Source organism: Prionailurus viverrinus, chromosome F2, assembly GCF_022837055.1.
Source record: "Prionailurus viverrinus isolate Anna chromosome F2, UM_Priviv_1.0, whole genome shotgun sequence".
Taxonomy (NCBI): domain Eukaryota; kingdom Metazoa; phylum Chordata; class Mammalia; order Carnivora; family Felidae; genus Prionailurus; species Prionailurus viverrinus.
The window spans coordinates 5,356,644-5,380,357 of record NC_062578.1 but is presented as its reverse complement, the minus strand read 5'-3'; the positions used below and the strand labels follow the sequence as shown (position 1 = coordinate 5,380,357).

The window sequence follows — 23,714 nt, the reverse complement described above, 5'->3', positions numbered from 1 at the left end:
TAAATATTTGCCATTTAGCTCTATCATTCATACTTAACACTGAAGCTGAGTTAAAAAAAAAATTCTGTTTTTTGAAAAACAAAATCCCATCTTTAACATTTTACCCCCAAGACACTCGGGGCACATTTGGATCAACTTGGATGGTGGCTAATAATCTTATTTACAAAGGCAAATTTATCAGCAGGCAGGAGACTGAATCTTTTATACAACACAAGGAAGTTTTTAGGTTTACTTCCTCAATTCTTCATTTAACTACAAAACAGCAACATTGGTCTATTTTGAAGATAAGAGAGAAAGGGATTTTCATATCGATCTAACCAGGATATGGCTGAAACTAGTTTGAGAAACACTGTGTCCAGAGACCACATTATAGTAACCGGGTGTGGGTTTTGTTTGTTTTTGCATTTCCACGAATGCTAATTTCTAAAGAAAAATTATCCTACCTAGTTTACTCAGGTCCCAGCTTACGTGTGGAATTCACTTCCTTGTTAAGAGTTAAGTAACGAAAGGTAATGTAAAAGCTAATGCTGTGCCCAATGCTGCAACAAATAGTGGGTTATAAATGGACGTTTTGGTGTGTTTTTTCTGAGGGGCTCGGGCAACCTCCCTCCCCAGAAGGCTCTGGTCTACAGCTGGGGACATGCCGATACCAGGGTTTTGTACTGACATCTCTCCTCTTGGGTTTTCATTCACCGTGTACCATTGGACAATAATACCTTTGAGGAAGTAGGGGGACCTACGGGCAGAGATACCAAAGAACAATTAAAACACTTTCGACCTGCCTGTAAACTGACAGTAGATTCTAATCTTTACAATAATCACCACTCGTGGAAAAGACGTTCAAGTTTTCACCAAAAGCTATTACTTAATTTCTGATCCGGGCTCACCCAGAGAACAACGCAATGCAAACCACCTGCTTATAATAAATAAATCTGTGTACATTAGCATGGAAGTTTTGAATATGAACAAACGGAAAAAAAGAGAAGTTGCTACCAGACTAAAGTTGCAGTCACGTGGTTTCAAAGTTTGTGATTCCTTCCAAGTTGTCAGACTACGTTTCCCTCCAGCTGGTTTGGAGCTGACTTCCCCACTTCCTTTACAAGTAAGATTTTCAACCATTTTAAAGAAATTCTATACTGGCTTTTTAATGCAAAATTCGGATGGACGTAATGCTATGGTGTCCTTGCTAAGAATTCTCCTCATGCTGCCTTTCATTTTCTTTTCGACACAAATTGATGAGGACATTTAAAAATTGTACTGCCTGTGTAAAAAGAAAAAAGGTCTTAATTTTTAGCATAAGGTTAATGATGTTTGGTTTGGGGAGCTTCTTTTTGTCTTGGTTAGTTTCGACTAGTCTGTGCTTTTAAAGAGAACTTAATAGACGTAAGCTGGTCAGGAGCCTCAGGATTGCTCACATTTGGTAACTGAACTAGGTGTGTCCACAAAAGGCTTTATTCCTACCCAAATACCTGATCCATATGGGGGGCCGGGGGTGAGACTTAAAACTTTGCTACTTGTACTCAGTTATGAAATGTATCTTTTTCCAAATCTTGGATAGTCACTCCACCCTCATAGAGCTGTTCTGTGTTACTCACCAGCACTTTGTGCCACAGGCTTCTTAAAATCCCGGGACACAGACAAAGGCACGTCCCCGGGACCTGGTCGTGGGGGTCCCCTTTGCCCCCGCTTCCCCTCCCTGCTCGTGCTTGAGACACAAGAGCCCGTTCTAATCCTCATGCTTGTGCGTCTCCTCACACGTGTCCTCTGGCAGCTCAGAAATCTGTGTTTTGGCTGTTCCCCTAAAGTTATGAACCCCCTGGGACAAATACCACGTTGTCTTCTTTAAAATATTTTCTCCCTTTCTACCTATCCTGAAATGCTGCAGTGTTGCATGAAAAACAGACATCCAAAATATTGCTGCTAAAAGAATGAAATTACAGGTCTCTTGTTTTGTAGACGATAACTGTTATTTCTTGTATTATAAAAATTCTCTTAGGCTCTGAGTTCTGTTTATCAATTTCTTGGTTCGGACGGTGTAATATCTGCTTCATAATCCACGTAGAGGTTGTGACAGAAATATCTTGTGTCTTTTGCAGAAGAAAAGGCATGAGGCAACTACTTTTTCCTTAAAACAGTAACCCACAAAACTAGTTGGTAAAGACTGTATGATGTATGATCATTAACACTCATTATTAGTAAGTCTTTTCTTTTTTCTTATAATGTTTATTTATTTATTTTGAGAGGGAAAGAGAGAACAGGCAGGAGAGCAGAGAGAGAGGGAGAGAGAGAGAATCCCAAGCAGGCTCTGTGCTGTCAACGCAGAGCCTGAGGCGAGGCTCAAAGTCACAAACCATGAGATCATGACCTCAAACCAAGAGTTGAATGCTTAACCCACTGAGCCACCCAGGAGCCCCTCAACAATCATAAATAAAATGATACCAGAGGGAAAGTCATATCCAGGAAAAACTGAAGACCAGCAGAAATGGCAAAAGACTAGGTAAATATAAAAAAGACCATTTTAATGCTCAATTTTTTAAAAATACAGATGATTGTTTCGGGGCGCCCGGGTGGCTCAGTCAGTTAAGCATCCGACATCAGCTCAAGTCATGAACTCACGGTTCCTGGATATGAGTTTCCCTCTGGTATCATTTTACTTCAGGCTGAACAAAATTCTTATTCAAAAAAGTTATATTCTTATAACTTTCTAATATATTAGAATATCTTGTAGAATATCTTGTGACGTGCTCTCTGTCGACAAATCCTTAGTTTTTGTCTGTTCTTCCTCTTCCTCCTTTTCCGTCTTCCTCATCAATGTCTTTATTTTAGTTTTATTTTGGAGGATATTTTCACGGATTTGACAGCTTTTTTTTTTCTGACTTAAAAGATTTTATCCCACTTTTTTTTTTTTTTTTGGCTTCCTTAGTTTCTTGTGTGAAGGCAGTGATCATCCAAATATTGTTCCCTTGTAAGTAATGAATTGTTTTTCTCAGGCCACTTTTAAGATTTTCTCTTTGTCTCTGAGTTTCTTGAATGTAAATTCATATCTTTCACTAAAGTGAGAAATTTAGGACCATTATTTCTCCAAACAATTGTTCTGGCTCATTCTCTGTCCTCTCTTTCTGAAATTGTATCATATGCAATTATAGTATATTAGACTTTTGGATATTGGCCCACTGGTCTTTGAGGATTGTGACCATTTTTTTTGTCTTTTATTCAGGTTGGTTAATTTCTATCGCTATGTTTTCAAGTTAACTGACATTTTCTCTGTCATCTCCATTCTTCTGTTAAGCTCATTCAGTGACTTTTTTTAAATTCCAAAAGTAAACATGGTTTAAAGGGTTCTATTTGATGCTCTATATTTTTTATTTTTCTGCTGACCGTTCCCTTCTTCCCATCCTACTAGAGGTAAATAGGTGTCTGGAAATCATTTTGGGTTCTTTTCTTTCTTTCTTTCTTTCTTTCTTTCTTTCTTTCTTTCTTTCCTTCTTTCTTTCTCTTTCTTTTTCTCTTTCTCTCTTTCTTTCTCTCTCTTCCTTTCTTTCTTTCTTTCTTTCTTTCTTTCTCTTCTTTCCTTCTTTCTCTCTCTATTTCTTTCTCTCTTTTTTCTTTCTCTCTTTCTCTTTCTTCCTTTCTTTCTTTCCTTCTTTCTTTCTTTCTTTCTTTCTTTCTTTCTTTCCTTCTCTCTTTTGTGGAACTATGGCTTTATTATCCTGCTAGTGCTGCTGCACTTCTGTGGGCAAATTTCCACCTAGAGAACTACACTCCTACTCAATACTTTCCTACTGTCTACGGCATACTATTTATCATAATTGGATATCAAGTATTTAAGATGTGTGTTTTTAAAATGGAGTACTAATGCCTGAAACTAATACAGTGTTTTATGTCCATTATATCTCAAAAGCAAAAACAAAAACTGATGCTTGGAAATACCATCAATCACATCTGCCAATGTGGAAATTACCTCAAACAAACAAATAACCAAATAAAATCCTCATGCTACTGTTTTGTAAATGATTATGATGAGGTTAACAGTGATAAACTTACAGGGAGGGACTCCCCTACCTCTCATTGAGGTCATTCAATTGTTGAACCATTACTGATTTCCTGGATCTTCAATCCAGGAGCAGAGAAGCATAGAGTCAGAGAGAATAGAGGGGACAGAGGGTGATGTGTGGCTAAGGGGCCGTGGGTTTTAGGCATAGCCGAATGTAAGTGACCACTGTTTAAATAATAATAAATTCGTTATTGTTTTTCTCAGATTGGTGTTATCTGATCTATCAACAGATCATTCTCACGGATTCTGATGCTTGTAGGGGTACTAAGAAGCAGGTTTTACATCATAATTATTAGCCTAGGGGTATGGAAGGGATATCAGTGGGGGATAGCAAAGGAGAAAGTGTTATGTGCACCTATACTACGGCCATTATAAGCTTCCTCTTAAAGAATGACCAAGATCTTGTTCTGCTTATCGTATTTAATAACTAGATTTCTAATAGTATGAAATCTCATTTCTTATATTTGATTTGTATCTTGTTTGGCTGGAATATATTTCTAATTATTTTTCTTAAGGACACATCAGGAATATATTTTCTAAGCCCTTTCCTTTTTAAAATTGAGTTAATTCATATGCCATAGGAATTATCCCATATGTATACCCTGAAAGTGTACAAATCAACGGTGTTTATTATATTCACAGAGTTGTGCAACCATCAGCATTATCTAATAGAATTTAGTTCCAGAATATTTCCAACACCCCCTAAGGAAACCCTGTACCCATTTGTAGTCATTCTGCATTTTTCCTACCCCTTGCCTTTGGCAACCTCCAATCTACATCCTGTTCCTCCAGATTTCCCTATTCTGAACATTTTACAAATAAAATCATACAATATGTGAATTTTATATCTGACTTCTTTTACTTAGCATAATGTTTGCAAGATTCAACCATGTTGTATCATGTATCAGTGCTTTGTTTCTCTTTACGGCCGCATAATATTCCCTTGTATGGCTATACCACAATTTATTTTCCATTCGTCTGTTGATAGACACTTGGGCTTTCCACTTTTTGACTATTAGGTACAATATTGCTATGAACATTCTCATACAAGTTTTTGTGGGGATATATTCTTTCATTTCTCTTATGTATATACTTAGGAATGGAGTTGCTAGATTCTAAACCTTTTCTGAGAAATTTATCTTGTTCACGTCACACAGAGATAACACAATTAATGATCAAGTTTTTATAATTCTGTCTTTTAAAAACAAGATGGATTTTTTTTTGTAATCAGTACCTACATCTATGTGTGAAAAATTTTTCTCTTAAAAAATTTTTTTTTTCATGTTTAATTATTGTTGTGAGAGAGATACAGAATGCGAGCAGGGGGTGGGGCAGAGAGAGGGGGAAACACAGAATCTGAAGCAGGCTCTAGGCTCTGAGCTGTCAGCACAGAGCCTGACGCGGGGCTCGAACTCATGGACCGTGAGATCATGACCTGAGGCAAAGTAAGACGCTCAACTGGATGAGCCACCCCAAGAATTTTTCTCTTTATCATAAATTCAGGTAGCCAGCCTATAAGGGGTGTCATTTTGGGGAGAAAAGAGATCACACTATACCTTCTGATTGCACTCTTTCTAGCAGCCTTTGTTTGTGTTGCGGGCATGTGTGTATGTTTTTGCAATAAAAAATATATATTTGGGGGGGTGCCTGGGTGCCTCAGTCAGTTAAGCATTTGACTCTTCATTTTGGCTTAGGTTGTGATCTCACGATCATGGAATCGAGCCTGCTTCGGGCTCCATGCTGAGCACGGAGCCTGCTTGAGATTCTCTCTCTTTCTCTCTCTCCCTCGCTTGTGCATGTGTGAGCACACGCACGTGCTCTCTCTCCCTCTCTCTCTCTCTCTCCCAAAATAAATAAATAAACATTAAAAATAAGAGAAATATACATCTGGTTATTCAAATTACCAACATATATTCCTCCTGTATGTTTGATCTTCATCCACATTTCTTAGCTCATGACCCCCCTGACCCTTGGGATTTCCGAAGTGTCAAGGGTGATTAAGGAGTCTTTTGTGCTATTAATTAAAGTGACTTTTGGACTCCACATGGGCGAAGGCTAGTTGCTAGGAGGACCAACCATGTGAGTAGAGGGTTGACACTTTCCATCTCCCCCTTGCCCCCCTTCCCTCCCACAACCTCCATGGAGGAGAGAGGGGCTGGAAGCTGCATCAACCCATGGCCAGTGACTTAGTCATGCCTGTGCCACGAAGCCTCCGTAAAAACCCATGAGGAGTGGGTCTGGAGAGCTTCCAACTCGATGAACATGCAGAGGGGCAGGAGCGGTGCTCCTGGAGAAGGCGTGGAAACTCTGTTCCCCTTCCCCCCACCTCACCGGTTGTGTTTCTTCATCTGGTTGTTGATTTGAATCCTCTGTCATATCCTTTAATAAACTGGTACATGGAAGCACATGTTGCCCCGAGTTGTGTGAACTGCTCTAGCAAATTAATCAGACCTAAGAAGGAGGCCATCGGAGCCCCCAGTCTGCAGCCTGGGGCTTGTGACTGGCTGGCGGCTAAAGGAGGGGAGGTGGAGGGCATTCTTGTGAAACTGAGCCTTTGACCTGTGGAATCTGATGCCATCTTTGGGAAGATAGTGTCAGAATTGAGTTGAATTCTCAGGCATCCTGCAGGTGTCTGAGAATTGCTTGGTGTTGTCTGTGTGTGTCAGGGGGTGGATCCCCCTCTTAACGTTGGCATTTGGTCCAGGAACCCTAAAACAGTTTTTAATTTGTTTTCATCCACGTTACTTTTAAAAAGTGAAAGAGTGAGGGGTGCCTGGGTGGCTCAAGCAGTTAAGCGTCCGACTTCAGCTCAGGTCATGATCTCACGGTTCGTGAGTTCGAGCCCTGCATCAGGCTCTGTGCTGACAGCTCAGAGCCTGAAACCTTCTTCAGATTCTGTGCCTCCCTCTCTCTTTGCCCTCCCCTGCTCATGCTCTCTCTCTCTCTCTCTCTCTCTCTCAAAAATAAATAAACACTAAAAAAACAAAAATAAAAAAATAAAGTGGAAAAGTAAGTCTTTTTAATGCAAATCTTCTGAGATTCTGGTACTAGGTTTTGGACATAGCGTAAATTTTCATCTTTTCTGTTTTTTTCTTCTTCTGTATTATTTTCATGGGATGTCAAGAGAGACTGTGACAGGGACACATCTTCTTAAATAGATGCTGTTGAAACTAGATATTTGAGTCCCTCTTTTGTTTTACGAGTTTAGCACCCATTCTGAGTCAAATAGTAGACCTATACTGCAAGGTTAAGACGGTCCCAACAAACTGTCAAGAGGGAGAGCCCATTACTCAGGGTGTATCTTGGACAAAGGTCGCAGTATGCAACTGTCACGGGATGCTTTGTTTGGCCCTATTCAATTGAACCTTACTGGGACCCTTTTATTGTAGTTGACCCTAGTTTTTAAAATCCCGCAAATATAAGCCTCCAGGATGGAATGGGAGTTTCTAGATTCGTAGCCACCAAAAGTCTGCCATTGTTTGAAAACAATACATTAAAAGGAACAAAGTAAGTGCATTATTCTGCTCTGTCCAAGGCATGAGGGAAACAGGTCATGGAAGGAAAGAGCTTAGGAGGGTTTCTGACCGTTGACTGCAGAGTGGGACCTCAGCTGTTGGCTGTCTAACGTGACCATTATCCGTTTCACAACTTTGAGACATTAAGTTCTTATTTGAATTTACTGAGCACAGTTATTTAGCTTTCCCACTAGGAGTATTTTGTTTTTAATATTCTCCTTCATTACATTAATATACGTCAAATGCAATGGCTATAAAAAGAAAATGCTTCTTGATTCTTCCCACAACTTTCCATGTCAGATATGTTATGTAATCTATATTTTGTATCACTGGAATGTAAACTCCTTGAGGGAGATATTCTTAATTTTTTTTTATATCTGTGCATCCAGGGCCTTGTATTTACTTTGCCTGGATCATTCCGTCTAGGTTAACGTTTGCTAGTTATTTCCAGCTGCTGGTCTTTCCTGCAGGCCCTGGGAATACAAGGTTACCAAGATAGGTGGTCATGTGACATACTGTGCCAGCTGTCCACCAGGGGACAGACCATGAAATAAGCTGTAGCATGAAGCTAAAATGCCATTTTAAGAATAGCCCCAAAGGGTGCTTGGGTGGCTCAGTGGGTTAAGCGTCTGTCTCTTGATTTTGGCTTAGGTTATGATTCATGGTCGAGATTGAGCCCCATGTTGAGTGTGGAGCCTGCTTAAGTCTCTCTCTCTCTTTCTCTCTCCCTCTCAAAAGTCCCCCTCCCTCTCTCTCTCTCTGTCTCAAAAGCACACACACACACATATACACACACATCACACTGCAAATGAGTGCTAGAGAAGAATTTATTGGACTCCAGAGCCCTTACTTCCGAGGGGGCAGATTATACCATCAAAGTAGCCCCTTAATCTGCCATCACTGCATATAACACCCTGTTGCTCACTTGCACTCTCCCTCTCTCTCTCTCAAATAAAAAAAAAATTAAAGAAAAGGGAGAGGGTGCCTGGGTGGCTCAGTTGGTTGAGTTTCTGACTCTTGATTTTGGCTCAGGTCATGATCCCAGGGCCGTGGGATCAAGCCCCATGTCAGGCTCTGCTCTAAGCAGGGAGCCTGCATAAGATTCTCTGTCTCCCTCTCTCTCTCTCCCTCTTCCCCCTACCCTATTCGCTGTCTCGCTCAAATAATAATAATAACAATAGTCCCATAGCACCCTTAGGTGAGATAGAGCACAGTGTTTACTGAGGTCTTGCTGGAAGAAGTGTCTATTGTGGTGAAATCTGAAGTCTGTGTGTGGGTCAGTCAGATGAAAAGGGACAGGGAGGATGTGTCAGCCTGAAGGAAGGGCACAGGGAAGACTGGCAGGTTTGAGGGAACAAGACAAGTCCAGGTGACAGGAAGAGGAGCAAGGGGGAGAGTGTGGTGCACAGCATGGAGGGGCCAGGCTCTGCGTAGGCCTAGGGGAGCCCCTGAGCCATGGGAGAAGTCGCGTTTTCTCCTAAGAGCAAGGCCATGCTAAGGGTTTTTAAGATGGGCCGTGCCAGGATCCAACTTACATCTTGAGAAACGACCCCTCTGCTTGTGGGGTGGATGATGGACTGGTGGGGGCAGGATAGGATGTGTAATGATCATTTGTCCTGATGGTGGCTTAACATCTAGTGGTAGCAGTAGGCGGGGAGAAAAATGGATGGATAAATGAATATTTAGAGGCATTCTGTTTGCAAGTAGCAGCAGAGACAGGTATGGTCCCCAAACTGAGAAAAGAAAGAAAAAGAATTTAAACAAATAAGAAAATCTCATTTTTCATAATCTTAAGTCATAAGTGATGAAAATAACCTGCAAAATGTGGTAATATAGTACATTCTGAGCTGGATTAAGGGAGAACACAGAGGTAAGCATATTTTTAAAATTTCATGGAAGGCCACATTTTTTAGCGGTGGGTCGCAAAAATCCGATGCATCCAATCGATGATCTCTTACCTGGGCCAGCATGGTCTGGAAGATTCCTGACCTCACTGCACATCCCAGAGTGGAAGGTATTAAGTGAAGGGAGCAACCCCAAAGACACCTCTACGAGGGACAGACTTTCAGGTGTCAGTCGGCATTGAAGTTGCCCTGCACGATATACACCGACGTATATACAGTTATATACGTGTGAAGTTCAAATCACCACCCTCATGACACACAGGGTTTACTGTGTAATAAGCAGGCCTCCCCCCACCCCCCCACCCCAACCAAAGGGAAGAAGCAAGGAAAGCTGGGAGTGCAGAGCAGAGCTTCTGAATGGAAGTTTCTTGTGGCTCTCTTTCAATCTCTTTGTCCTCGTCACGTGTATATATTTTTTTCTCAAAGCAAATCACCGTAGCTTGGCTAAGACTAATGAATCCAATAAATTCTGAATAAACACCCAACAAAAACCCTAGCGTGGGACCTAAATACCGAAAGAAAAAAGGCAGAAATATACATAACAGGAACGTGACAAGAACGCATAGGAAAGAAAACCGCTAAAGGGTAAATGCTTGATATTTCTTTGTAACCTAAAATGTATAACTTGAGTTTAGCCTTTTCCAAGAAGAGATGGTAAAACAGTAGAAGAAGATATAAACTGAGGTGGCGGTGGTCAGAAAAGCACTAGAACTAAAGACAAAACATTAGAAGTGAAAGTCACTCGTAAGCCGAATTTAAGATACTTTTTGACCACGCATTTTTGGCCATGGAAGACATATACAAAATAATGTAAAAAGTATTAAGATTAAAAAATATTTGGACACAAGTTGAATTATAGAAAGCAAAAATCAAAAACAAAAAAACAACTATACGATCAGGGAGCCTGGGTGGCTCAGTCGGTTGAACGTCCTACTTCGGCTCAGGTCATGATCTCACGGTTCGTGAGTTCGAGCCCCGCGTCGGGCTCTGTGCTAACAGCATAGAGCCTGGAGCCTGCTTCTAATTCTGTGTCTCCCTCTCTCTCTCTGCTCCTCCCCTGCTCATGCTCTGTCTCTCTCTCTCTCCTTCAAAAATAAATAAAAATAACATTAAAAAAAACCCCACATCTATATGATTGATATATATATTTTTTAGTTTATTTACTTATTTTGAGAGAGACAGAGCATGTGTGTTTGCATGGGTGCGTTTGTGAGCAGGGGAGGGGCAGAGAGAGAGAGAGAGAGAGAGAGAGAATCTCAAGCAGGCTCCATGCTGTCAGCACAGAGCTGGTGGCAGGGGTTCAAACTCACAAACTAGGAGATCATGACCGGAGTGGAAATCAAGAGTTGGTTGCTTAACCAACTGAGCCACCCAGGCATCCCTCTAGTTGATACGGTTGATACTGTTGAACACAATATTTGAGCGTTCAAATACGTAAAGACACGTTAAGTGCTCAGAGAGGATTTGCTAGCACTAAACCTGGGGCAAACTAGGAATTTTCCGCACCTTGTTTTCTCCTTGAAAATAGAAATAATAGCAGTACCTACACTGTAGTGTTTCGAAGACCAAATTACTTAACTTAAATAAGGCATTCGGATTAGTGTCTGGAAAATAAGAATACTTTGATAACCGTGAGTTCTTTTTTTTTCCTTCTTCTCTGCTTCCTCTTCCTCTTTTTACTTCTTGTCTCCCTTTTTTGTTTGTTTGTTTGTTTAATCATTATTACTGTTGCTATTAACAAGTCCCAGAAGTTTGGGCCAAACAAGTAATAAGCTATAAAAAGATGGGAGGGAAGTGAGACAATTACCGTTATTTGCTGCCAAGCTGATCTACGTAGAAAAGCAAAGACAAAAAAATTCAACTAGGTTTCCAGATATACGTGAACAGGCAAAAATCCATAAAGATCGTGTATGTCACCATCAATCACCTAGAAAAATGATAAAAATTAAAATGACAACAAAACTATAGAATTTATAGAAAACTGCCTAACAACCAACCAGTAGTTTACAAACTATTTTTAAAGATTTTAGAAAGACTTAAAAAAGATATGTAGTATACTCAAGGAAGGATAACCGTAATGATCAAATGTTAGGTGCCCAAGGAGAAGAGCAGTGATAATAGAGGACCAGGAGTAATAAAGTAAATAAACTGATAAATAAACCAAAAAATAGACTAACCAAGTAAATAAACTCATCAAGTAAAATGACAGAGAGGCCTAGTATGACAAAAAGTTAAGAGGAACTACAGAATATCATGTCTCAGTTCTATGCACCTGAGGTCTGCATAGCAACACAAATAAAATAAAAACAAAACAGAACAGAACATTTCAAAGACAGAGTAAAGAAAAAAACCTTATTAAAGGATGCCTGAGCCTGTGGATTAAAATGGCGCCCAGTGTCCTAGATGAAAAAGGACAAAGCAGCCTCTAAAATATACTGGTAATGTTACGAGGCTGCAAGATTAAAGGCAAGGGCAGAACCCTGTGGGTCAAAACAAAGAAGATGAAACAGAGGGGAAAAGTCATATTGGGTTCAGACCTCAAAGCAACTTAAAAAAATTTTTTTTTAATGTTTATTTTTTTATTTTTTGAGAGAGAGAGACACACACACAGAATCAGAAGGAAGCTCCAGGCTCTGAGCTGTCAGCACAGAGCCTGATGCGGGGCTTGAACTCATGAACCACAAGATCATGACCTGAGCTGAAGTCAGACACTCAACTGACTGAGCCACCCAGGTGCCCCTTAAATTTTTTTTTTAATGTTTATTTATTTTTGAGAGAGAGAGACAGAGCATGAGCAGGGGCAGAGAGAGAGGGAGACACAGAATCTGAAGCAGGTTCCAGGCTCTGAGCTGTCAGGACACAGCCCGACATGGGGCTTGAACTCACAGACTATGAGATCATGACCTGAGCTGAAGTCGGACGCTTAACCCACTGAGCCACCCAGGTGCCCCCAAAGCAATTTTTAATGTGAGGAAATATTCAAGAAATGTTGAAGCATGTCTTTGGAAAGAAAGAATTTTTTATGGAGTTCAGTTCAAGTATAATTCAAATATAAAGGCAAGAGGTAGACAGATGTTTCCAGCTATTCAAAAACCCAGAAGATATAGGATGAGTTTTTCTTGAAGAAACTACTTGATGAAGACATCTAGCCAAACAAGAGGTAAAAGAAAAAAAAAAACATTAAAATGGAATTAAGGCTAAATATCTGCAAGAGCTCTGGAAGCAGGATTGAATAAAAATATCACGCATCTCGGGGCGCCTGGGTGGCGCAGTCGGTTAAGCGTCCGACTTCAGCCAGGTCACGATCTCGCGGTCCGTGAGTTCGAGCCCCGCGTCGGGCTCTGGGCTGATGGCTCAGAGCCTGGAGCCTGTTTCCGATTCTGTGTCTCCCTCTCTCTCTGCCCCTCCCCCGTTCATGCTCTGTCTCTCTCCGTCCCAAAAATAAATAGACGTTGAAAAAAAAATAAAAAAAAAAATCACACATCTCCACAATGTAGAAATAATAACAGAACCTATGAACCTACAGGCAGTGGGTGGGGAAGGACAAGGAACAGAAGGTAAAGTCTTTCCTCACACTGCCTGGTGAGGACAGAAGACAGAATTTTAAGCACATATATCAAATAAGAGATATTGAAACACACCACCATTCAAAAGCAATAAGTGCATAAAAGAATGGTTATTTAATCAAAATTAGGAAAAATGGGGTGGGAGATGAGGTGGAGGAATTGTAACATGCAAGTTTATTGGTCTTTGACAGCGGGGAGTCAAGAGAAATGATCTTACACTAGAAAATCAAGAAATGGAGCATAAACATAAATTATTGAAAGTGAAAACAGTGACCAAGAGAAGAATGAAAATCAGACTAAGTGAGCCAGCATGTGGAAGAAAAGGAAGTTGTGTTAGATAGTGGGATTTCAGAAACACTGATTTCAGGTGTGGTATCTATTCTTCGGGTCTATGTAATGGGGATAAAAGGAAACTTAACCTTCTCCTCATTTATGAGGGAATGGCAATTGTTTCCTAAGGAAAGCACCTGTGAGTGTACTTGTAAAACATAAACTCTCCTTTGATATTGGGGCTTCTTGATGCGCAGAAGAAAGGGCAGCTTCCAGTCAATGAGCAGTTACTGCCTCTGAAGTCTTGTAACATAATAAAACCAGGAGACAGGTGTTAGAAGAGTAACTGTTTTCTTTGGGGACGACAGGATGAAGTAAAATGAAAGGTCTGTAAGAGGTAACGAGAGGAATGACAAGCTCCTCTGATGCCTATAGATTTGGCTAAGTATTCTCACTCATTAAAGTATTTCTCAGGTAGGCTTTTCAGATAACTAGAATGCCAGACTGGTGCATTCAGTGAGTGGAAGAAGTTAAATCCCTGGATGAGATTCCTTTTTAGTGATTTTGGGATGGTTACTAGATCAATATAGGAGGTCTGATTAAGTATGGATTTCAGACAAACAAAGAATAATTTTTTAGTTTAAGTATGTTCCAGGAAATACTTGGGACATTGATTTGCTGATTGATTGATTGATTGATTGACTACCTGGAATTACAGTTTCACTGGGGGCCTGTATTGTTGTTTGCCTAACATGGCAACTTATTTGGGATAAATGAGAAGCTACTAGAGGAGACAAGAAAGAAAGGAATCCTCTTTTGGAAATGTAGCTAATGTTTTCCGAAACTAATCAAAATGATCAAATGCTTTGGAAATATGTTTTTCTGGGAAACAAATGAGTTTGTACTACATAAACACGAAGCCGTCCCGTTTGATCTTCGTCCCCATCCCGTGTCTCCATCCCCCCAGCTGGATGAAGCTACCATAGATGGTGAGAAGGGTGGGTGTTTTTTACGATTTCACAAGGTGACTTTTTCTTCTGCAACATGAATCCAAGTGCATCTTCAAGTTTTCACTCTTTGGCTTAATTGAGTCTCTTCTTTAATCAATGGAACAAGTGCACCAAGAGGGAGTCTCTCTTCTCTTTAAGGCAGTGCAATGTCCATTTTTTTCTTATGTCCCCTGGATACGTGTCAACAATGGAAGGCAAAGCCGAATGGATAATAGAGACAATTATCAAAATGCTAAAACCCTTTAAAGAGAATAAAGGATTTTTTTTTTTTAGTGGGAGGGGATATAGCTAGTTTTAGGGTGATCCTTAAGTATTGCAAAAACTCTCCTTTTTCTCCATGTGGCTTTGTCCCAGCACTTGGTTAAGTTGTTGTGGTCCTCAATCTATTACATCTTGAGATTCATGAAGTATAATTTGTCCTGAGCTCTTTTAAAAAAAAATTTTTTTTTTGAACGTTTATTTATTTTTGGGACAGAGAGAGACAGAGCATGAACGGGGGAGGGGCAGAGAGAGAGGGAGACACAGTATCGGAAACAGGCTCCAGGCTCTGAGCCATCAGCCCAGAGCCCCACGCGGGGCTCGAACTCACGGACCGCGAGATCATGACCTGGCTGAAGTCGGACGCTTAACCGACTGCGCCACCCAGGCGCCCCACCTGAGCTCTTTTAGAGAAGCAATTTCTGGGACGATCTATTAAGTGGAAAATTGCTTCCCCTTCCTCCTGTTGCCACAGAGAAAGTACGGCGAGTAACGCTATCTTCTTCACAAAAGTTATTTTTTTTATTTTATTTTTTTTTTAAATTTTTTTTTTCAACGTTTATTTATTTTTGGGACAGAGAGAGACAGAGCATGAACGGGGGAGGGGCAGAGAGAGAGGGAGACACAGAATCGGAAACAGGCTCCAGGCTCTGAGCAATCAGCCCAGAGCCTGACGCGGGGCTCGAACTCACGGACCGCGAGATCATGACCTGGCTGAAGTCGGACGCTTAACCGACTGCGCCACCCAGGCGCCCCCACAAAAGTTATTTTGAGGATGAAATGAAGCAGTATCTATTAAATTGCTTTATAAACATACATATTTAAGTTGCAGACTGTTCTGTGAGCTGAGTGACAACATTATTATGTTTTATTAAAGTTTTACTAAAGCCAAATTATTTTAATCATGAATCATAACTCTTCCAGGCATAGAGTTTGTGTTACATTTTTATAACCTTAAAATAATTATTAATTGCTTGAAAACATTTTAGTTATCAGCAATTCGTAAGACCACTGTGAGTTGCACGGAAACAGTCACAGTGACATATTACTTAAGATTGAAAGAAATGTTGGGGCACTTGGGTCGCTCAGTTGGTTAAGCGTCCAACCCTTGGTTTTGGCTCAGGTCCTGATCTCATGGTTTCTGGGATCGAGGCCCACGTCGGGCTCTGTGCTGACAGCATGGAGCCCCCTTGGGATTCTCTCACTTCCTGCCTGCTTCTCCCTCACTTGTGTGTACTCTCTCTCAAAATAAATAAACATTTAAAAAAATTTTTTTCAACGTTTTTTATTTATTTTTGGGACAGAGAGAGACAGAGCATGAACGGGGGAGGGGCAGAGAGAGAGGGAGACACAGAATCGGAAACAGGCTCCAGGCTCTGAGCCATCAGCCCAGAGCCTGACTCGGGGCTCGAACTCAACGGACCGCGAGATCGTGACCTGGCTGAAGTCGGATGCTTAACCGACTGCGCCACCCAGGCGCCCCAATAAACATTTTTTAAAAAGGGGGGAAAAAAAGATTGAAAGAAATCTTTGTCATATGTACAGGGACAAAGTGTCCTGGGATTACAAATTGAGATCTTGGTTTTTATTTTAAGGACAAAATTTATCTTTGCTTGGCAAAGTATGCTAAAGGAAAAGAAAGAAAGACAGTTTTTTTTTTTTTTCCTGCTAAAGGAGAAGAAAGGAAGACAGTTTTTTAAATTTATTTTTTATTTCTTTAAATGTGTGTTTATTTTTGAGAGAGAAAGAGAGATAGAGTGTGAGCAGGGGAGGGGCAGAGAGGAAGAGAGGGAGACACAGAATCCGAAGCAGGCTCCAGGCTCTGAGCTGTCAGCACAGAGCCGGATGCAGGGCTCAAACTCACAAACTGTGAGATCTTGACCTGAGCCGAAGTGGGACGCTTAACTGACTGAGCCACCCAGGTGCCCCGGGGAAGACAGTTTTTTTGTTGTTTTTTTTTTAATAGGTGGATTCCACTGTATATAAACATGTATCTCTGAGTAGTTTGATGTAAATCAATTTCTGGAAAATAAAACTTTATTCATTAAAGATCCTTTGTCTTCATTCTGACTGATGCTAATTGCCAATACAATAGTTGACTTGTAGGTATAGCAGGGACAGAAAGGACTTAGGTGCCTCTAAGAGATAATAAAATTGCAGCACCACTAAATCATTGAGGCAACTGATCGTTGTCTGAAATGAAATGCTAAATAGAAGGAATCTGTGGGAAGAAAGTAAAATAAAACGAGGACTCTTTTTTTTTTTTTTTCGTGCAAAAAGGTGATTTTATTAAAGCACCAGGACGGGACCCGTGGGCCAAAAGAGCTGCACTGTGGTTATGAAGAGTGACTGCTTATATACTATGGAGTTGGGGAAGGTAAAGTCAAGAGGAAGTTTCTTATTTATTTATTTATATTTTCTTATGATTTTATTTTATTTCATCTCTTTATATTTCTTTTATGTTTTCAATTTACATCCAAGTTAGTTAGAAGAGGAAGTCTCTCAAAGGGATTTTCCATAGACTAAAGACTCACCGCTTACTGGAGGCCTAGCTGTTGTCAAGCTAAGGTTGTTTTTCCCTCTGGCAAAGCAGTAACGTTAAGACAGTGGGGAGTCCCTGGACTTTAGGCTATTGATAATATTGCCCCCCCCACCCCCCTTTTTCTGTACTCGTACTAAGATATTTGTAAACTGGTGGAGACTCTTGACAGATTAGCCGTCTGTTTTCTGTCCTTTCCTTTGTTCTTGGACAGCCAGGAGCTCCCGAGGCACGTACATATCCCACCTTGGGGAGGAGGCGAGGGGTGCTAGCTTGTGCGTGACCCCCGGCTTGCCTTATGTCCCCGCTGAACAATTTGGACCCTTAAATCTTTAAGGTTGTTGAAGGCGGAAGGTCTCATCTTTGTAGCTTCTTCCTGCTGAGTAGGGGCGTGGAGATGTCCCTACCTCTGTGGGTCAATATCGGTCAGTCAGTAAAACCAGGACCCTTAAGTGAGTTTCCCCAGTGTAACCTGAACATATTGACACACGTTAAGAACGTCCTGTTATCGGCACGCACACGTTTGCCACTGCCTGTTCCACATTGTCAACAGGACGTTGTTCTGAAACGAAACCATGGGCATGTCACTGCCCTGCTTCAAACCTTCCCAGACACAGACCCTGCTCACCTTCTAGCCTTATCCCTCACAACTCCGTCCTTGTACATGGTGACTGGGTAGGCTAAACTAACCCTGACCCTAGCACTAGATTTCTGCCTCCTGGGGCACCTGGGTGGCTCTGTCGATTAAGCATCTGACTCTGGTAAGGTCATAATTTCATGGTTGGTGAGTTCAAGCTCCACGTCTGGCTCAGCACTGCTGATGTGGAGCCTGCTTAGGATTCTCTCTCTCTCTCTCTCTCTCTCTCTCTGATAAATAAATAAACTTAAAAAAAAAAAGATTTCTGTCTCCTGATGGCTACCCAGCACCTCACAAAGACCACCATCCACATAATTGCAATGGCCAATTCTGGACCTTTCATCTTTCTAATCAGAGAAACTTAATATAGTTGATCACTCCTTTTCATCGACCTTAACTCTTCGGGGAATTTCCTCTCATCTCATGGCTTAAAGTATCATGTCTATATCCTTGACTCCTAAATTTGTAGTTACAACCTGGATCTTTCCCCAAGGAAACTCTAGATTCATTTAGCCGACATCTGACTTGACGTTTATATCCAAAGATGACAATGGCAAGAGATACATCAACATGTCCAAAACAACTTTCCTTCTAAAACTTTCTGTTCGTTTGGTCTTCCTTTATCAGTAAGTGGCAATTTTATTCTTCAAGTTCCTCGGGTCCAGCCAGTGGGTTTCTTCCTTCACCGCACTCCCCTCTCCCGTTTCTGCATCCTTGCAGCCTCCGCTGTCACCAGCTGGCCCAAGGCACTTGGACCTCTGCCTGACTTACGACTGTAGCCTCCTACTGGCTCCTCCTGTTCTGTCTTTGTCCCCAGGTGGGTTCTCATAGAGCAGTTGGAGTAACTCTGATAAAGTGAAGGCAGATGCCCACATTTCTTCGCTCAAGCCTTTCAGGCCTATGTCTTGTCTTCCATTGTTCTCTGACTCCTTTCTCCTATCCTCCTCACCCCCTGACTTCACTACAGCCACTGACCTCGTAGATTTTTTTTTTTCAGTTTTATTAAGAAATAGTTGACATGCAGCCTGTATAAGTTGAAGGTGTTCAGCATAACGATTTGACCTACACATCGTGCAAAATGATCACCTCAGTGAGTTTAGTTAACATCCATCACCTCATATAGTTAACCCCAATTTTTTTCCATATGATAAGAGCTTTTAAAATCTACTCTCTTAGCAATTTCCAAATATATCATACAGCAGTGTTAACTATAGTCATCGTCTTGTACATTACATCCCCAGTACTTATCTTCTTATTGGAAGTTTTGACTTCCAAATGCTCCCTACTCAGCATGCCCAAAACCACAAACCAGATCTCTTTTCCTTTGGGTCTGTTTGTGTCTTTAGGTTCTCCATATAGGTAGGATCATGCCATATAATAATTGGTTACCTTCTTCATGTGATTATTTTTCCCCCAAATATTTTCTCTTTCAGGAAGAGGAATGAGCCAAGTTACTGATTAAGCTATTTGTTTGGGAATAAGTAAAAAACCTATTTCAATAGCCTTTTGAGTTATAACTTTTGAATTATAATCAGTCAGTGGTACTGACTGATTCCATGTATCGAGGTACTGTATTCACTTTTCTTAAAATGCGAGGATGGATAGGTAAGGTTAGGACCGAATGTGAAGTCTAAGAGGTAAGGCGTGAGGACTGAGCTTTGCCAACCCTGTCTCCTTTGTTGCCTTCCCCCAAAGCCAAAACGACCCAGAATATTTTTGCACCTGGGATTAATTTTTGTTTGAAATCTAGTCTGAAATAAACAAGAGGGGCCATTTGCTTCCACTCTGAAAAATTTGGTGAAGGTTAAGTTATCAGTGATTCGTGCCAAGCCATATTATACATGGTTATTCAATTGATAGAAATGGTCTCCATTAAAATTTTTTCTGTGGGCTGCTAATTGCTATTTTCAGCCTACAATTTCTTGCAGATGATTTGTTTGAAACCATGATTGTGGCTTCTGCTAAATCCTTTGAAATTCAGGCCTTTAATCCTATGCTTTACAAATTGTTTTAAAAGTACTGATCTAATTAAGCAAATTGATGCAAATATCACTTGCCAAGACCAAATTCTTCTTGTCTAATGGACACTCTTTGTTCGCATCATAACTTTAATTAAACTCGTGGATTCTGACATGCACAGTCAAGCGAGCCTCAATAATCCATAGCATCAATGTTCACGAAATTGGAGCACATCTAGGTTTCATGGCACAGCGATGGCCAGGACTTTCCAGCTTAAAAATATCAGTAACAATTTGGTTTTTTTTTCCCTTTGTTGAGCCACTGAAAAGCTTTTGTGTGTATGAATGAAGGTGATCCAATGACTTACATGTAATGGTTAGAATGATACATTGAAAAATTATCATAATAGTATCCTTTATATCCATCCAGTGCATTTTTTAAAATTTCAGATGTATTTTTTAGCTCCACAAGTTGTATATGGATCTTTTTCATGTTTTCTGTCTCTCACTAAATTACGTTCATGTTTCCCTATAGATTCTTGAATATAAGTAACACTTACAATAGTTATTTTATATTCTTATCTGCTAAACTCATCATCTCTGATATTTCTGACTCTTATTTCATCTTCTAGTTATGGATCATATTTCCTTCTTTTATGTCTGCTATTTTTTTTTTCCAGCTTTACTGAAGTATGATTGTGTATATGTAAGGCATTCAACGTGATATTTTGACATCCATCTAGATTGTAAAATTATGTTAACCTTAAAAGTAAAACTGCCAGTTATTTTAGCAGCAAAAGATGGATTTGGGAATAAAAGAGAATTGCAAACTGGGACAAACAAGCTGGGGCAAAAGCACAGGCAAGTCCAGGAACAAAAGAGAAGTAAGCCATTTTGTTGTTGTTGTTGTTGTTGTTGTTTTTTAGGAGAAAGGGGGTAAGTTGGTGTGAGACATAAGGGAGATGAATCATTTTCAGAAATACCAAATAAAAGCTGTGCTGTCTAGTTAACAGTAGGTTTACAACCTATTAGAAATATGCATGACTCCCCTTCCCCTCCATAATGGAGTCCCAAACACTTGGACACTTCACTCGCTGGTTCTTCTTCCCCTCTCTGTTTCGTGGGCTTATTTTCATGGGTTCTGCAATGAGCATGTGCCAATGAACAAAGGAGGGACTGAAAGTCTCTGCATCACCCCAGAAAAGGTACATTTGCTCCAATCAGATTACTTTTTGCCTTACATGGGCATAGGTGACATCTGGGTAAGGCTGTAACCTCTGAAGTGCTTAGCTAATGAGGAATCAGGGGAGGGATTTACCTCTGTAGTGCTTAGCCAATGAGGAACCAGGGGAGGGGCTTACCCCTGTAGTGCTCAGCCTATGAGGAACCAGGGGAGGGACTTACCTCTGTAGTGCTCAGCCAATGAGGAACCAGGGGAGGGACTTGCACACTAGCAGATAAATTGTCTGCTGTAACTGCCCCATGTGTCTGCCCACCAGACACCCGTCTTGCAAGAACGTTGATTAAAGCCTCACTTCACTGTGCTCCGGGCTCCGCATCCCTCCTTTGATTGGGTCGGTGGGCTTATTTCTCACAGAAGGTCATTATGAGCTAAAGTCCATTGGAATAAACTGGGGGTTCAAAGTATGGTGGCTTCTCATTGGCTGAACAGTTGTGCTGGGGATGAGGAAAGTGTCTCCTTCTCTGGATGAGGTAGTAGAGTGGTATCCATGTGAAAGGTCAAGTCTGTGTAAGGTTAAGTCCCTCTCTTCCTGTTGGATTTGCAATTGACTACAAGTGGTAGAGCATGAGAGCTCTCCCTGCCAAAAACTCCTGACCCCATTTTAGTGAGTTTTTCCCATTACTAATTTCCACAATAATTATCACAATCCCTCCCCAGCCATCACCTCCCCTGGTTACCTTTTTTCCTTCTCTGTGGTAAGGACATTTGAGATTTAGTCTCTTAGAGACTTCCTAGGATACAGTATATAATTAACTATAGTCATCATGCTGTACGTTAGGTCTTCCAAACTTTTTCATCTTATAACTATGTATCTACCTATATAACTTAATGTGCCTTTTGACTAACATCTCTCCATTTCCCCCACCCCCTAACCTCTGGTAACCATCATTATGGTCTCTGTTACCATGGGTCCAACTTTTTTAGATTCTGTGTAAAGAAAGATCATGAAGCATTTGTCTTCCTGTGTCTGGCTGATTTCACTTAGCATACTGTCCCCCAGTTTCATCCCTGTTGTCATAAATGGTCTGTCTATGTATCTGTGTATCTATGTATCTATCTATGTATCTATCTATTTACCCATCCATCCATCCAGATCAGATTTTCTGTCCCCCATTCATCGGTTGATGGACACTTGGGTTGTTTCTAGATCTTGACTTCTGTGAATAATGCTGCAATGAACATGGAGTGCAGAGAGCTCTTTGAGATAATGCTTTCATTTCCTTTGGGTAAATAATAAGCGGAATTATTGGATCATGTGGTAGCTCCATTTTTAAATTTTTTTTTTTTAATTTTTCTTTTTTCAACGTTTTTATTTTTTTATTTTTGGGACAGAGAGAGACAGAGCATGAACGGGGGAGGGGCAGAGAGAGAGGGAGACACAGAATCGGAAACAGGCTCCAGGCTCTGAGCCATCAGCCCAGAGCCCGACGCGGGGCTCGAACTCCCGGACTGTGAGATCGTGACCTGGCCGAAGTCGGACGCTTAACCGACTGCGCCACCCAGGCGCCCCATCCATTTTTAAATTTTTGAGGAAACTTCATAATGTTTTCCATAATGGCTGCACCGATTAATATTCCCACCAACAGGGCACCAGGGTTCCCTTTTCTCCACATATTCACTAGCTTTTGTTACCTTTTTATTTTTTTTTAAGTTTATTTATTCTGAGAGAGACAAAGCATGGGGGGGGAGGGGCAGAGAAAGAGGGAGAGAGAGGATCCCAAGTAGGGCCTCTGCTGTCAGCACAAAACCCATGAAACCGTGAGATTACGACCTGAGCCAATATCAAGAGTTGGACGCTTAACTGACTGAAACACACAGACGCACCTCTGTTTAGTTTTTGGTATTGGCCGTTCTAACTGGTGTGAGGTGATATCATTGTAGTTTTGATTTGCATTTCCCTGAAGGTTAGTGATGCTAAGCACCTTTTCATGTATCAGTTGGCCCTTTATATGTCTTCTTTGGGAAAATGTGTATTCAGGCCCTTTGCCCATATTTTTATTAGGTTATTTGTTTTACTGCTATGGGGTTGTATGAGTTCTTTACATATTTTGGGTATTAACCACTTACCAGATACATGATTTGCATTATTTCCCCCTATTCTTTTTGTTGTCTATTCACTTTGTTGATTGTTTCCTCTGCTGTGCAGAAATATTTTAGTTTGATATATTCCCCTTGCTTGTTTTTGCTTCTTTTGTTGCCAGTACTTTTGGTGTTAAATCCAAAAAATCATTGACAAGACCAATTTTAAGGAGTGTCTCTGCTATGTTTTCTCCTTTTTTTAAAATTAGTTTGTTTTTATTTTTATTTTTTTTTCTTTTTTTTCAATATATGAAATTTATTGTCAAATTGGTTTCCATACAACACCCAGTGCTCATCCCAAAACGTGCCCTCCTCAATACCCATCACCCATCCTCCCCTCCCTCCCACCCCCCATCAACCCTCAGTTTGTTCTCAGTTTTTAAGAGTCTCTTATGCTTTGGCTCCCTCCCACTCTAACCTCTTTTTTTTTTCCTTCCCCTCCCCCATGGGTTTCTGTTAAGTTTCTTAGGATCCACATAAGAGTGAAAACATATGGTATCTGTCTTTCTCTGTATGGCTTATTTCACTTAGCATCACACTCTCCAGTTCCATCCACGTTGCTACCAAAGGACAGATTTCATTCTTTCTCATTGCCACGTAGTATTCCATTGTGTATATAAACCACAATTTCTTTATCCATTCATCAGTTGGTGGACATTTAGGCTCTTTTCATAATTTGGC

The 23,714-nt window shown here is 40.8% G+C and overlaps 1 long non-coding RNA gene across 1 annotated transcript in view; it reads left to right on the top strand.

The window, feature by feature from the left end:
- The first annotated feature begins 1,072 nt into the window (after window positions 1-1,072).
- LOC125156341 (uncharacterized) overlaps window positions 1,073-23,714 on the top strand; it is a 35,116-nt gene continuing 12,474 nt past the window's right edge. Inside the window, exons 1-2 of the long non-coding RNA XR_007148552.1 lie at window positions 1,073-1,102; window positions 16,858-16,954. This is a non-coding gene — a long non-coding RNA (uncharacterized LOC125156341). The remainder of the gene's footprint in view (window positions 1,103-16,857; window positions 16,955-23,714) is intronic.